We start from the raw sequence: 16,052 nt of genomic DNA on the forward strand, positions 1-16,052 counted from the left end.
AACCATACAATGGAAAAAAGATAGCATCTTCAACAAATGGTGCTGGTCTAACTGGATGTTTACATGTAGAAAAATGCAAATAGATCCATACTTATCACCCTGCACAAAACTAAAGTCCAAGTGGATCAAAGACCTCAACATAAAACCAGATACTCTAAATCGGTTAGAAGAAAAAGATGGGAACAGCCTAGAACTCATTGGTACAGGAGAAAACTCCCTGAACAGAACACCAACAGCACAGGCTCTAAGAGCAACAATCAATAAATGGGACCTTGTGAAACTGAAAAGCTTCTGTAAAGCAAAGAACACCATCATCAAAACAAAACGAATGTGTACAGACTGGGAAAGAATCTTCACCAACCCTTTATCTGACAGAGGGCTAATATCCAGTATATATGAAGAACTAAAGAAGCTGAAAAGCAACAAACCAAGTAATCCAATTAAAAAATGGGGAAGAGAGCTAAACAGAGAATTCTCGATAGAGGAATATTGAATGGCAGAGAAACACTTAAAGAAATGCTCAATGTCATTAGCCATCAGGGAAATACAAATCAAAAAGGCCCTGAGATTTCACTTTACATCCATCAGAATGGCCAAGATCAAAAACCCAAGTGATAACACATGCTGGAGAGGTTGTGGAGAAAGGGGAACCCTCTTCCATTGCTGGTGGGAATGTGAACTGGTGCAACCACTTTGGAAGTCAATCTGGCGTTTTCTCAGACAAATAGGAATAGTGCTTCCTCCAGACCCAGCTATACCACTGCTAGGTATACCCAAAATTTGCTCAAGAACACAACAAGGACATTTGCTCAACCATGTTTGTAGCAGCTTTGTTTGTAATAACCAGAACCTGGAAACAACCCAGATGTCTATCAACAGAGGAATGGATACAGAAATTGTGGTACGTCTACACAATGAAGTATTACTCTGCAATGAAAAATAAGGAAATCATGCAATTTGCAGGTAAATGGTGGGACCTGGAAAGGATCATTCTGAGTGAAGTATCTCAGTAGAAAGATAAACATGGTATATACTCGCTTATATAGACCTAGAAGATATGATAAACATAATGAAATCTATCTACCTAAAGAAGATAAACAAGAAATTGGACATGGGGTAAGATGATCAATCCTCACTTAGAAAGACAAATGGGATGTGCATTGGATGTATGACAGGAGTCTACTGAAGAGGGCATCTGTGTTTCAAAGCAGATACTAAGACTCATAACCAAACCTTCGGCAGAGTGCAGGGAATCATATGAAAGAAGGGGAGTTAATATGATGTGAAAGGATAGGAGCTCCACAAGGACCAAATATATCTGGGGACAGGGGTCTTTTCCGAGACTGACACTCCACCAAGGACCATGTATGGATATAACCTAGAACCTCTGCTTTGATGTAGCCTGTAGTAGCTCAGTAACCAATTGGTTTCCCATAGTAAGTGGAACAGGGACTATTTCTGACAGGAACTCAATGGCAGCCTCTTTGACCGCCCCACCCCCCAAGGGAGGGGCAGTCCTGCTAGGCTACAGAGGAGGACTTTGCAGCCAGTCCTGAAGATACCTGATAAAACAGGGTCAGATGAAAGGGAAGGAGGTCCTCCCCAATCAGTGGACTTGAAAAGGGGCAGGGAGGAGATGAGGGAGGGAGGGTGGGATTGGGAGGGAATAAGGGAGTGGGATACAGGTTAATAAAATGTAACTAATAATAAAATAATAAAATAAAATTTAAAAAAAATTTTAAAAAATGGGGAACAGAGCTAAACAGAGAATTCTCTGTAGAGGAATATCAAATGGGACAGAAACACTTAAAGAAATGCTCAACCTCATTAGCCATTAGGGAAATGCAAATTAAAACAACCCTGAGATTTCACCTTACACCCATCAGAATGGCCAAGATGAAAAACTCAAGTGACAACACATGCTGGAGAGGCTGTGGAGAAAGGGGAACCCTCCTCCACTGCTGGTGGGAATGTAAACTTGTACAACCACTCTGGAAACAGCCCAGATGCCCCTCAACTGAAGAGTGGATGCAGAAATTGTGGTACGTCTACACAATGAAGTATTACTCTGCAATGAAAAATAAGGAAATCATGCAATTTGCAGGTAAATGGTGGGACCTGGAAAGGATCATCCTGAGTGAGCTGTCCCAGAAGCAGAAAGACACACACGGTATATACTCACTCATATAGACTTACAGGATAAACCTAAAATCTGTCCATCTAAAGAAACTAATCAAGAGAGAGGACTCTGACTAAAACACTCAGTCCCCATCCCGAAAGGCAAAGAGGATAGATATCAGAAGAAGAAGAAAGCGGGAAACAACCTAGGAACCTGTCACAGAGGGCCTCTGAAAGGCTCTGCCCTGCAGACTATCAAAGCAGACTCTGAGACCCATGGCCAACTGTTGGGCAGTGTGCATGGAATCTTATGTAAGAAGTGGGAAATAGTAAGATCTGGAGAGGACAGGAATTCCACAAGGAGAGCAACAGAACCAGAAATTTGAACACAGGGGTCTTCCCAGAGACTCATAATCCAACCAAGTACCATACATGGAGATAACCTAGAACCCCTGCACAGATGTAGCCCATGGCAGTTTAGTGTCCATTTTGGGACATAGTAATGCAAAGAGAGACTGCCTCTGACATAATCTGATTGGCCTGCTCTTTGATCACCTCCTCCTGAGTGGGGAGCAGCCTTACCAGGCCACAGAAGATGACAATGCAGCCACTCCTGATGAGATCTGATAGACTATGATCAGAAGGAAGGAGAGGAGGACCTCCCCTATCAGCAGACTTGGGAGGGGTATGCATGAAGAAGGGGGAGAGAGGGTAGGTTTGGAGGGGAGGAGGGAGGGACTTATGGGGGATACAAAGTGAATAAAGTGTAATTAATAGAAAAAATTAAAAAAAAACAAAACAACAACAACAAAAAGTTAAAATAAAAAATCAAGAAGAGAGTTGACATAAGCAACATACTCAACAGTAGAGTCAGATGTTCCAGAAAAAATTAATTAAAAATAAAAAACATAAATAAATATATAAAATTATCTGTTGAATAAAAGGTCCAGCTATACCATTCCTGGGCATATACCCAAAAGATGCTCCACCTTACAATAAGGACATGTACTCAACTACGTTCATAGTGGCTTTATTTGTAATAGTCAGAAACTGGAAACAGCCCAGATGACCCTCAACCAAATAATGGATAAAGAAACTGTGGTACATCTACACAAATGGAATACTATTCAGCTCTTAAAAACAGGACATCATGAGGTTTGCAGGCAAACGGATGGATTAGGAAAAGATCATCCTGAATGAGGCAACCCAGACCCAGAAAGAAAAGCATGGAATATACTCACTTATAAGCGGACATTAGCAATATAATACAGGACAACCATAGTCCAAATCACAGGCATAAAAAAGCTAAGTAACAGAGGAGCACCCTAGGGAGGATGCTTAATTCTCAATCAGAAGGACCAACAGAATAGACACTGGAAGTGGTTGGAGAGAGGGAACAGGAAGTCAGCCTACCATAGGTGTCCTTTGAAAGATTCCAGCAGTAACTCCACAAGAAAAACAACAGAGCCAACAAATCTGGGCCCAGGGGTCCTCTGCAGACTGAAGACCATGCATGGAGAGGACATATGCCCCCTGCTCAGTAGCCCATAGGCAGCTCAGTCTCCTTGTGGGTTCCCTAGTAAGGGTAGCAGGGGCCGTCTCTGACATGGACTCTGTTGCCTGTCCTTGGATCACTTCTCCCTGCCGGGCAGCTTTGCCAGGCTGCAGAGGAAAAGGATGCAGCAAGTCCTGATGAGACTTGATAGACTGGGGTCAGTTGGTAGTAGAGGAGGGCTCCTCTTTTCTGAAACCTAGGGGAGGGGAATGGAAGGGAAAGAAGGGAGGGTGGGACAGGGATAAGATATGGAAGGGTGCTATGATCAGAATGTAAAGTGAATAAATTTTTAAAAATAAATGTAACACTCCCCAAAAAATAAAATTAAAATTAAAAAAAGAAAGTGATACATATCATATAAATGTAAAAAAAAAAAACATGAATTGGACATTGTCTCTATGCTTAAGGAATTTTTACTTAATAAATGATTTGGATCCAGTCAAATAGTTGTAATACAAGGCAGAGTTAAGTGCTACAGTCAATTAAAATGTCTAGTGCAGTTGAAAACCAAGCAAGCAATGTTAATGTAAGTGCCGCAGGGGTAGTGATTCAGGACTGCTGGAGAGGATGACTCTAAAAAGGCAGGGAGGGGGCAGTTGTGATGGAGGATTGTGAACATCCAGTCTGAATTTAACTGCATTCATTTGAAGGCAGCAGGTGCTTTAGCAGAGGATGCTTTGAAGAGGGTAAGTGTAGAACAGGCAGTGTGAGCAGAGGGCCTGGAAGCAAAGGGAGCTAAGAGCTTTGAAGGAGGTGAACCATTGAACCAGGAAGAAGGTAGAGAGGAAGATAGAAGGTGGGGAGAAGGAAAGAGGATAGGGAGAAGGGACTGGAGTGGGGAGAAGGGTGCAACTAGGTTTGGCAAACATAAATGTAGAGAACAAACGGGAAAAATAAGCAATGAGGAATAAACACGTTTAAATGGGTGACTAGAAAGATGATAGTATGTATTACCAGTAAAAGTGAACATGGAACTCTGAAAGGGACGAAGCATGAGGAGGGTGAAACCTCATGAGTTCCATGTTGAGTATGTCAACTTTGGCATCCAGGAGCAAGCATCTACCAAGAAGTGGGCAAAAATGGGAAGAAAAAAATAGTCATGACTGAGTAAAAAAATGAGCATGGCACAGCATGGAGAAAACCTTGAGCAGACCAGGGGAAATAACAATGTGTCGATGAATGCCATTGAGCCAGTTCTGTTCAGGCACCAAGATGCAATGGTGACAGCAGCACTGCCTGCGTGCAATTTGTTTTCTAGATCGTAGAACAAAGAACTTTGGAGAACAGACTCTTAAAGGATAAAAGGGGGACAGTGCAAGACAACCCAGGGGAAGAAAGAAGACATTTCAACAGAGAATGCTGCATGGCAGAGGAGTTCAGTATGTTATAATTACTCCATAAGCATGCATGCCTTGAACCTGCTAAGCATGAAGAATCAGCTGAGTGCCAGAAAGTAAGTCAACCTGGACAGAGCACTTATTCCAGTAAAGGGAAGCAAAGGTCAACAAAGAAATTGTGGTGGTTTGAATAATGGCCCCAATAGGCTCCTATGTTTGAATGCTTTATCATCAGGGAATGGTACTATTTAGAAGGTTTGGGAGATATGGCCTTGTTGGAGGAAGTGTGTCACTGGGGGTGGAATTTGAGGTTTCAAAAGCCCAAATCAGGCCCAGTGGCTCACTCCTGCTGGCTGTGGATCCAGGTGTAGCACTCTCAGCTACCTTTCTAGCATCATCTCTGCCTGCATGACACCATGCTTCCTGCCACAATGAAAATGGACTAAACCTCTGAAACTGTATGCAAGACTCCAACTGAATGCTTTCTTTCATAAAAATTGCCATGGTCATGGTGCCTCTTCACAGCAATAGAACACTGACTAAGACAGAAGCAATTACCAATTGTCACAAGTATCATGTATAAACAAATAGAACGGAGCAATGACAATGCTGTCTTTGGATATGAAACATCCTCCATAGCTCAGGTGCCGAAGTCCTGGTCCCCAGTATTCAGATGTAGGGCTTTGGAGAAATTACTGAACCCTGAAGGCTCTGGCCCAATCAATGATGGATTAATCCAATGATGAACTCAAGTTCTAATGATACTCCTAAAAGTTGTTGAAACTAGGAGGGGAGGCCCAGGAGGAGGAGTAGGGCACTGAGAGCATGCCAACCTATCCTGCTGTCTCCCATCTGTCATGAAGAAGGGAGCTCTGCTCTACTGTATAGTCTTTGCCATGATGTTCTGCTTCACCATAGCCCAGAGACAAAGCCCTGGTCATAGACTGGTATCTTTCTGAAGCCATGAGCCAAAATATATCTTTCTTCTTTTAAGTTGTTTTTCTAGAACAATTTGTCATACAATAAAGGAAGCAAAGGAAGGGGAGAGGACTTAGGTGAACCTACCAGCTGCGACTTCTTAAGTGAGGGCATTGAGACCTGAATATAGTAAGCCATCATCACTATTTCCACTCGGGGAGAGTTCCAAGTTGAAAGAACAAGCGAGAACAGGTGCTGTGGCCTGGGTGTGCTATGTCTCACCAAAATTCCTGCTAACACTCAGTTCCTCAGTGTAGCAGTGTTGGGAGATGGGAGGAGTTTGAGTCATCCTCACAGATTATTAGCATCTCTGGTTGATAAGGGAGTGCTCTCTCTCATGGAACTAGATCAGGTGCTAAGAGAACAGATTGTTATAAGTTGATCCCCTGTGTATTATCTCTGCATGAAGAAAGGCGACATGTCATTGATATGGTTGGTAACAAGAGAGGTAAGGAAGGAGTCAGCTCTGAATTAGAAGCAGTAGAATTTGCTGATGTGTATTATCTATGAAGATACTATGTGTATTAGTGTATGAAGCTATGCTAGGGAGATCTCTCAGTGGGAAAAGTACTCCATGCAGAAGCATGAGGACTTGGGCTCAGTCCTTACAACCCAGGTGAAGCCAGACACAGGAGCCCCTAGTGCAACATGGGAGGTGCCCTGCACAAAGAGACCTTGTCTCAAATAAGGCGGAGGGCACCTGAGGCTGGCATGATGTTGCACCAGCAAGCCCTCACACACTCAAAAACATAAACACACATACATACACCAAGGAGGGAAAAAGGAACCAAAGATGTCTGATGAGTACACAGCGGTGGGAAATGAGGCTATTTATTTTGCTGTGGAGGAATGGAGAACTAGATCAGAAGGACGAAGAGTTCCATTTGGGATGTATAATGCTGCAGATGCCCAGGATGGATCACTAAATACTATGGGCCGTTTTGTTTGGTAGGAGGAGGAAGTTACACGCACCGGCTGAATGTTCCACAGTCATTCTGGAGCCACTTCCCTATCAACCCAAACAGAGACCTTCAGGAAGGACCCAGTTGTTAGACTTGGGCCCCTACCCAGCATTGGGGTCTTTGTGTCGCACATGGACTCTCAAGTCTGAGCCAAACCTGTGGCGCACATTCTGGTGGATCAGGGCTGGAGGGACAGAGAAAGCCTGACAAGTCATGCAAGTCTATTACCGGGAGAATGTGGGTGGGTGTGCCGCGCAAACAATGGGAATAACCAGCACCAAGAGGAAACTTGGCCTGTTGTTGCCCCATGACAATTTTCCCCTCAAGTTAAAACTGCCTGCACATGATTAAGCCAGTTAAACTTCTGGCATGGATGGGGGAGAAGATCAGGAGGCCCCACCTCAAGCTGAGCACCAGTGGCAGTCAATGGCTGCTAGGGTTTGTGGGTCGGAGAGTTGGTTTTCTTCAGGGATATGTCCCATATTGGTTGTCCATATTCCTTCAGTGATTGCTCTCCACCATGCACATATGAGCGGCTCCAATTGGACTCAGTAGGGATAAAAAGGAGGCCATGGAGGTGGAAGAGAGATGTAGGGAAAATCTTGGAGGAGTTGGGAGGGGGCGTGAGGGTGGGTATAATAAAAATATATTGTGCACATGTGTGAAATTCTCAAATGATAAATTGAAAGTATGTTTTCTTTCAAGTTCTCTGGGATAAAAGAGAAAAAGAGTGTGCTTCTTTTATTAGACAAAAAAAGGCTACATGAATAATGTTAACAATATGTGGGAATCTCTTTGCCAAAACAGGGTTACTTTGATGGTACAGCCAGTTGGCCACCCCTAAGCAATTCCTGCGCTGAATGGGAAGGTTGAGCAATAAGCTTGCTACTTGATCTAAGCCTTTATTCATCCCCTCATCAAGCAAGTATATCTTAGGTATCTATGTGCTGGGAGGTGTGGAGTCTATAAGATTTTATGAGGCAAATTATTTAACCCTTTGGAGAGATTGGGCATGAGCAAAACATTAAAAGGTAAATCTGTATGAGGAGCCCAAACTCCTCACTGAGAACTGGGCTATAGCAACCAAAGGAGATAGCACTTGGGCCCAGAAAAAGAAAGACAGAAGAAGGAGGCTTTGCCAAAGTAGAGAGACAGCAAGCTAGAATGGCTGTAGATGGGGCTGTAAAATAGCCAAATATCACCAAATTATAAATATGTGACAAAATAGGATATAGAGGTTGAAAGGTAGATGAGAGCCAGATGAGACAAACTTGAACATTAGGCTAGAAGCTCTGGACTTGCCAGGACCTGTCTTAGACCTCTAAGTAATTCATGGCTTGATCCAAGTAGCACCTAAGGAAGATGTTCTAGCAAGGGTCAGCAAAGTATTTGAAGGAGGAGGAGTCAAGTGGCCAAGACTCAGTGCCTGAGTGCTCAGTGCCTGGACACAGGGCTGAGCTGGGGAGAGGACAGTGGTGCTAGATAAGGATGTGGGGGCTGGAGAGATGGCTCGGTTGGCAAAGTGCTTCCATGCAAGTGTGAAGACCTGGGTTTGGATCCCCAGCATCCATAAAAACACCAAGAACAACACACACCTGCAAACCCAATTCTGGGGAGGCAGAAATAGGGATGCCTGGCTTATTGGCCAGCCAGTCTAGCCAGTCAGTGAGCACCAGGTTAAGTAAGAGACCCTGCCTCAAAAATAAGGTGGAGCATGACTGAAGACCCCCAACATCAACCTCTGACACCCACATGCACACAGGAGACTGTCCACCAGCAGCATGCACCAGTCCACACACATGAACATGTACATGTACAACCACAAACACACAGAAGAAAAGTGGAAAAGAGGAAGGAAGAGATAAAAGGAGAAAGGGAAGAAAATGCAAATTAAAAGGAAAACTAAGATGCAAAATCAATAACATATAACCGGAAACTCCTTTTGCTCATTCAGAAGCTTGCATGTTACAGAATATACAAAGTGACTGCCTTTGAAAACAATTGCATCAAAGTCACTTATTTCTAATAAAATAAAAACATGCTGAGTTTAGAATATGGAAAAACAAAGGGCAAAGAGTTAACCCGGCTGATGCCCAGTTCTTTCTGTGGCTTTACTATTATAAACAACATCACAGTAAATAGTCTTAGGCATTTACTTTTGCATACTTCTCTAAATGTTTTCTTACAAATTCCTTCAAGAGTAGGGTGACCTGGATTTGACACCCCTTCCACACAGCTTCAGAGTGCCTATTACCTCCACCCTCTCCTCAAATCCTTCATATTAATTTGCATTTCACTAAATGAAATGGCTTGAGTTTTCCCTGGGTTTTATGGAGCATTGGTATCTCTCTGGTCGTGACTCACTCGTATCTCCTGACCCTTTCAGTTTTGGTTGGTCAGCTTCTGTTTAGCTCTTTATGAAGTGAGATATTAATTCTTTATCTGTCATATATATACATGACAAATATTTTCCTCACTGATTTCTAGCTTTTTGTGTTTGAATTAATTTTATGATTTTTTTGTGCTCTATTAAAATACTTAACACTGTTAAACATCTATAATCAAATATGCCAAAATTTTATGATCTTTTCACTGCCTAGAATTCTTATAAAGTTCCCCCACATTAATGAAAAAAATGTTCACCTTTATTTTCTTACAGCTTTTAAATAATTGTCTATATATGTAAATACATATGTGTATGAATGTGTGTTTTACAGGTAGCAGTTTTATCCATGTTTATTTTATTTCTGTATTTTCATGGGTGAATAACATAACATCTTTCAGGTTTTGTTTCATGGACGTTTTTTTAGGAAGATGCAAAGTGAAGCTTTGAACCATACACCCTCAGCCTGAGTAAGTCTGGATAGACTTGCATTTTAAAATGCATATTTTAAGGATTAGTAATAATAATTAACGCTCTTTTAAGAAATAAGGAATTCCAGATAACATTAATTCAAGGTTCTATATATTTTCAGAGTGTGGAACATGCACTTTGAAACTCAAGTGAAAAACTCAAATATTTATTGTATATCTGCTATTTTTATAAAGATACAGAATTTAAAAGTTCTAAAGACAAGAAACAACATATCTCCTAAAGCTTGCAACCAGCTAGGCCTGAGGGCAAACACTTTTGCTCCCAGAACCCAGGAGCAGAGACAGGCAGGTCATGTGATACATCACAAATTCTAGCCCAATTGGGTCTACACAGTCAGACCCTGTCTTAAAAAAAGAAACAAAAAGTAAACTTATAGCTAATACTCTAAAAAGGACTGTGTAAGAGACAGAAAAATGACAGCTACCATTAGAAGTGGGTAGAATCATGGGTGGTTTCATTAACGTACATGACAATGAAGAAACATAGAAAGTCCAAGAGTCTCTGTGACTGGCAGCGTAGGCATGTTGAATCTGGACATGTCCAACTTCAGCTGATAGTACAAAACCTGAATGGAAGCAATGAAGGATCTAGAATGAAGGTCAGATGAAACCTGAACAGAGAAGAAAAATCTTGAGAGGAGATTAATAATTAAAAGTTTGAACAAACATAGATTTCTCCCAGCTGTGGATGCTTCAAAGTCTATCGTCAAATGTTAAGATGTTCGCTTGGAGAGGACCCTGCCCCCTCCTGGCTGGCAGATGGCTGCCATCCCACTGTATGTTCAGCTGGCCTCTTCTCTGTGCTCCTGGGAGAAACTGTCTCTTCTCATGGTGGTAGGAAGCCCACCTTGAGGACCCCTGCCATGACCTCATCTAACCCCATCACCTGTTCCTTCCTGTCTGTATGCTAGACTTCAGCATATGAACTTGGGTGGAGGACACTAGAGAACACAAACCAGAGGAGATTGCAGAGAGGCACTGCTTGAGCCCTGCCTGGGGTGTGGCTGCTTTGAGGAAACACAGAAGAGTTAGAGAGAGAATGATGATGCATCAGGGAAGACAGAGAGTATTAAATAGATTTAGAAGTGCTCAGGGTAGTTTGTTTTGCAGAATAATTCTGAGATATGTTATTAAAAATTAATTGGCAATTTCCTGGATGAAAAGCTTGGAACAGAGGGTCAAGTAACTTGCTTGGGGCACTATCATGATTCAGATACACATCATCCTACTACATTTGAAATGGAAACGAAGGCTGAAGAAAGGAAACAAATCCTACCAACTAAACTCAAGACATACTATTTTAAAATGCAAAGAACTTAAAATATATAGATACAACCTCAGACCCTCATGGCTGCACACAAAACTGCCCTTTCTGCAGAGAGCAGAAGAGAACAGAGGAGTGGCCTAAAGAATGGGAAGTGGTGAACACTTTCTGAACTGGGGCTGAGGATCACCCAGCAGGTCTCCATTCTGAGAGGTGGTGAATGGGCAGGAGAGTGGCTAATAACCCTGATTAGAGCCACAAAACCTCCTCTGACAGAGTAACACAAACTGAAGGGTTTGAGAAAAAAATATTGGGGGAGACTCAGGTTCAGAAAAATCAACAAATGAAAATCCCTCTTACTTAATACTTTCCTTCTTGTTCTTCCCTAAACACATTGAACCCAGTTTGCCTCCTCCACCTTTGTGATGGGTTGTCTCCACCAACAAAATAAGCCAATCCAAGCCAGATTAAAAGTATAAAAAGGGCATGTTTATTTGGAACAGCAAGGGAGGGGGAAAGGGAGCTCACACTGGGAGGAGGGGGCAGGAAGGGGAGAAAGGGCAGAGAAGATGTCTGGTTACATAGTGAAGGACCTCTGGGAGAGTAGCCCTGCCCCTAGGTAGAGGGCAGGGTGTGGCAGCCATGCCCTGTAGCAGGTAGGAACTTTGCTTTCCTGATCTTTGATTCTTTCTGCCTCCTAAATTGCATGTTCAGTTCAAACCTGAGAGTAAAAGGAATTTTGTACTTTATCATACCCGATATTGTCAGTCCAGACAGTATTTCTATCTCTATGTTTCTCAATGATTCCCAGTATTAGCTACTTTTATCTCTGTTCTAACAAAAACACTTTCCTCCTTAAAGGAGGAAGAGTTTATTTTGGCTCTTGATTTTAAGGGTTTGGTCCATTTTGGACACAGCAGAGTAGTTCAGTTCACTTCATAGAAGGCCTGGGAACAGGGAAAGACACTGTCAGTAGTCAGTGTCTCCATCCAAGCCCCCAGCCACCTGCATTCAGGTTCCCCTCAGTTAGTTCTTTCTGGAATGCTTGTAGACACATCAGAGGTGTGTCTATCCCTTAGGTAAACTAGGCCCAGTGTGTTGACAGTGAAGATTAGTAGCGTGTTCCCCAAGGGGTTTCATTGTTCTTCCTTAACTGCCCTTCCAAAACCACATAGCATGTTCTACTGCTTTTCTTGTACAGCCTTTAGGGAGCACCAGGCAGCTTTCAAGCCATGGGACTTTACCTGGGAACTTCTGCACTTTCCTCTTGTAAGCTATTTGAGACTTTACTCTCCTGACTATAGGTCACAACATTAAGATTGCATGGAACACACAGATTTCCCTGTTGCCCTTCAGTTGAGGAGTTGGGAGTAGACATACTCTCTGTGTTTATGAGTGTAAAACAGGTAATTCACGTTGCAGAGAGAATGAAGGAGGAGGCTGCAGAAGGAGAATTGCTGGGGTTCCAGACTGCTTCCCAACTGTGATTCTAGTTTCCTTTTGGTAATAAGCTCTATGTCTCCATATAAAGGCCCCAACACCACTGAATTCCCATAGTAATTTCCCATCAGGATTCTTTAGAGCAATGAGTGGTCATCAACTCTCCTAAAGCTGCAGCCCTTTAATACAGTTCTTTATGTTGTGGTGACATCCAACCATAAAGTTATTATCTTTGCTACTTCATGACTGTAATTTTGCTACTGATACAAATCATAATATAAATACCTGATATGCAAGATACCTGGTATGCAACCCCCAATGCAGTCATGACCCACAGGTTGAGAACCACTGCTCTAGAGAAACAGAATCAATGGGATGACTATCCATTGAAATAGGATTTGTGCCAGCAAGATGGCTCAGTAGGTAAAGGTGTTTGCTGGGCAAGCCCAGAAACCTAAGTCCAGTCCCAAGAACCCATGTAAAGGTGGAAGGAGAAAACTGACTCTACAAAGCTGTCCTCTAAGCCAAGTGTACACATGAGCATTTGGGTCCATGCGTATGTGGCACATTAAGCTCCATACTCATGGATTTGCCTGCCTGGTTCCCAACCTCATCACTTCTATCTAAAGAATCAGTTGCTTAAGCTATTTCAGGTGATGTCCTCATTCATACACCGTCTTTGCCCAGAAACAAAGCCAACCTCCTGGGCCCCCACTTCAGCTGTCACATAAGCTCAAGGGTTCTTCCTAGAGGTTGTTGAGGACCAGAATGAGGCCAGGCCCTAAATGGGCGGCTGTGCTGTCACAGACTGGGTAAGGAATGACATTGCAGCTCGGCTGCCTTGTCCATGGTTTACCCTCTGACTCTCTTTTCCAAACACTGGATTATTATTAGTGCCTCTTAGATGTCACCATGGGTCCTCAGAATGATTTTTTAATCTAGAGCATCAACACTGGTCAAGGTCAGCATTTCTTAACACGTTGCTATGAAATCACTGCCTTTAGGTCCTCATAGGCATGATTGCTCCTTAAAGATGAGAAAGCTAAGTGAACGAGCCAGAATTCAACCCAGGCTGTCAAGCTCTCCCTGTATTTTATAAAAAGTCAGGGTGTATTTGCGAGTGTATCTCAGAGGTGCCTAGTGTGAACTGAAGACACAGTTCCCCACTCCATGGGGATGACAAGAGGGGCACAATCTCTTCTCAATCCTTTGGCTAAGACTAAGTGAGAGAAAAAAAATACCAATGCAAAGAAAATGCGAAGTGTTCTGAAGCGGAACAGATATGACTGAAACAGGAGGGAAGGACAGCAAAGTAGGTAAAAGGCTAGGAAATGAAGATGCTTTCTCTTCGCTAGAAAGTAGTCCTGCTCCCCTCCTCCCCCTCCAACATGCTTCCTTCCTGCTTCTGCCCAACCATGTCCTGGAATGCCCTTTCTATTTTCCCTCTGTCCACTTTGTCTGCCCAGGAAGTCCCTTCCAGTCCTCAACGGGTTTACTTTCCCTGGCTACCCACAGCCCACCACCCCACTACTCACTGACCTGCTTAACCTCACACTGCTTGAGATTGTTACCTAGACTCTCAGATATTCGGTGTGCTTCCTGCCTGTCCCTCCACCACAGAGATTTCCAGTGGCCCGGGGCCATGTGTTAGGGGTGCTTCAATAGTTCCACTTTCTGTCTGCAATGGTCCCTCAGGAAGTTAACCATATCTTGGGCATTCACTGAGCACCTGTTGACTCAAATCCCATCATTGCAGGGAAACTTCTAAGAGGCCCTTGCATGAGTGAGGCCTTAATCTTTAATTGTATATTTGCAGGTGGCATTCTCGGGAGAGGCACTGTTTGAGACTGTTTGTAGACTTTCTGTTTACTAAGTATGGTTTGAGTTATTTCATGCAGACCAAAAACAAAAGCAAAAACAATCAAACAAAAAAAAAGCAATCATTTTCTTCCAGAAAACATTCATTATAACATTATTATTGGCAACTCACGATGACATATTTCAGCTGAACTTTGATCACAGATTCCTATTCTCCAAGCATCCTTTGGGGCCAACTTTACTCTCATGTGACTTCCTACGACTGGCAGCTAAATCTTCATCTGAAGTGGAAACAGCCACATATTAGAAGAAAAAGTCTAGGTGAAAGGCCAACGTCTGTGTTCATTTTACTGCATTACGTTCTGTAAGCAGTAAGCCTGGCTTCCCAAATGTGCTCCTGATGCATGAGCCCAGGGCAAATGAAACAGTTTCCAGCTGCAATTGGATAATAATAAGGCCTATTTTCTGTGTTACTATTCAGTGTTTGATATGAGCATTGACAGGCAAATGTCAGTTTTTACAAGGCAATCTGAAGACTTTCAGGCCAGAATCACCTTAGAATTCATAGCACATGACTCCCAGAATTCCATACACGACAAGAGTGCGCTGGTATCCCAGATCTTTGAAACACTGATCATAGAGTTTCTTAATGTTGATGAATTCTCATAGTACAATTTTGTAAAATTATCCAGCTTTTGTATATGAATTTGAATTCTGTCTTACAACTTGGTTTTAAGCTATAAGCAAAAAATAAAACATTTTCTATTTCTTTGTGTGTTTTATGACACTTTCTCCTAGTACTTTGAAACAATAACTCAGCAAATGTAATTGATGATCAAGTCAACAGATATTTAAATAACTTCTATCAAACATTTCAAATGTTTGTTTTAGAATTTTGCAGTCAGAGGCTGTTATCATCTTTTATTATATTTTATTTTTAAATATATATGCCATAAATGATAGACTAAAAAGGATAATTCACAGAATAAAATCCAGTCTTATCCTGGATGTCTTTCCTCCTTGAACCAATGCTAGGTAGACATTCCATAGAGAACCCTTACAGCAAAGGTGTGGGCACCTGTCATAGTTATTTTTCTTGTTGTTTCTAAGAGCTGACAAATCTCTAATAGACACTGGCTTACAAAGGAAAAAGACAGTTTTCTTAAACAAAGTCTCACTGAGTTTACAAATGGCACGTAAGGACAGGCCCCATACCCAGGAGTAGATGGTCAACACAAAATGCTTTTTTTGGAAATTCTCTTTCTCTTTCTCCCCTCTCTCTCCCTGTGTGTGTGTGTGTGTGTGTGTGTGTGTGTGTGTGAGAGAGAGAGAGAGAGAGAGAGAGAGAGAGAGAGAAGTTACTTTGGGGGGGTATTTCTTACTTTACCAGTCTTTTACTTCTATATTATAGTTTCTGCTTGGTTTTTTTGGTTCGTTTGTTCAGGTTTTATCTTTTCTTTGTGTGTATATTGTGTTTTTTCTTAAATTTTTCATTCACCTGTTTGTTTCTAAAGAGAGAGAGGAAGAAGGTGTGGAATCAGAGGGGTGGGGAGGCTGGGAGGATCTAGGAGGAGATGAGGGAGGTGAACTGTGATCAGAATATATTGTGTAGAAAAAAATATTTCAAAAAAAACCCGACAAAAGCAATACCAGGAAAGGAGGGTTCATTTTGGCTCATAGTTTAAGGGAGTTTAAGGGGCTATAGC

This window comes from Meriones unguiculatus, chromosome 9 (genome assembly GCF_030254825.1).
Source record: "Meriones unguiculatus strain TT.TT164.6M chromosome 9, Bangor_MerUng_6.1, whole genome shotgun sequence".
In the NCBI taxonomy this organism is placed as follows: Eukaryota; Metazoa; Chordata; class Mammalia; order Rodentia; family Muridae; genus Meriones; species Meriones unguiculatus.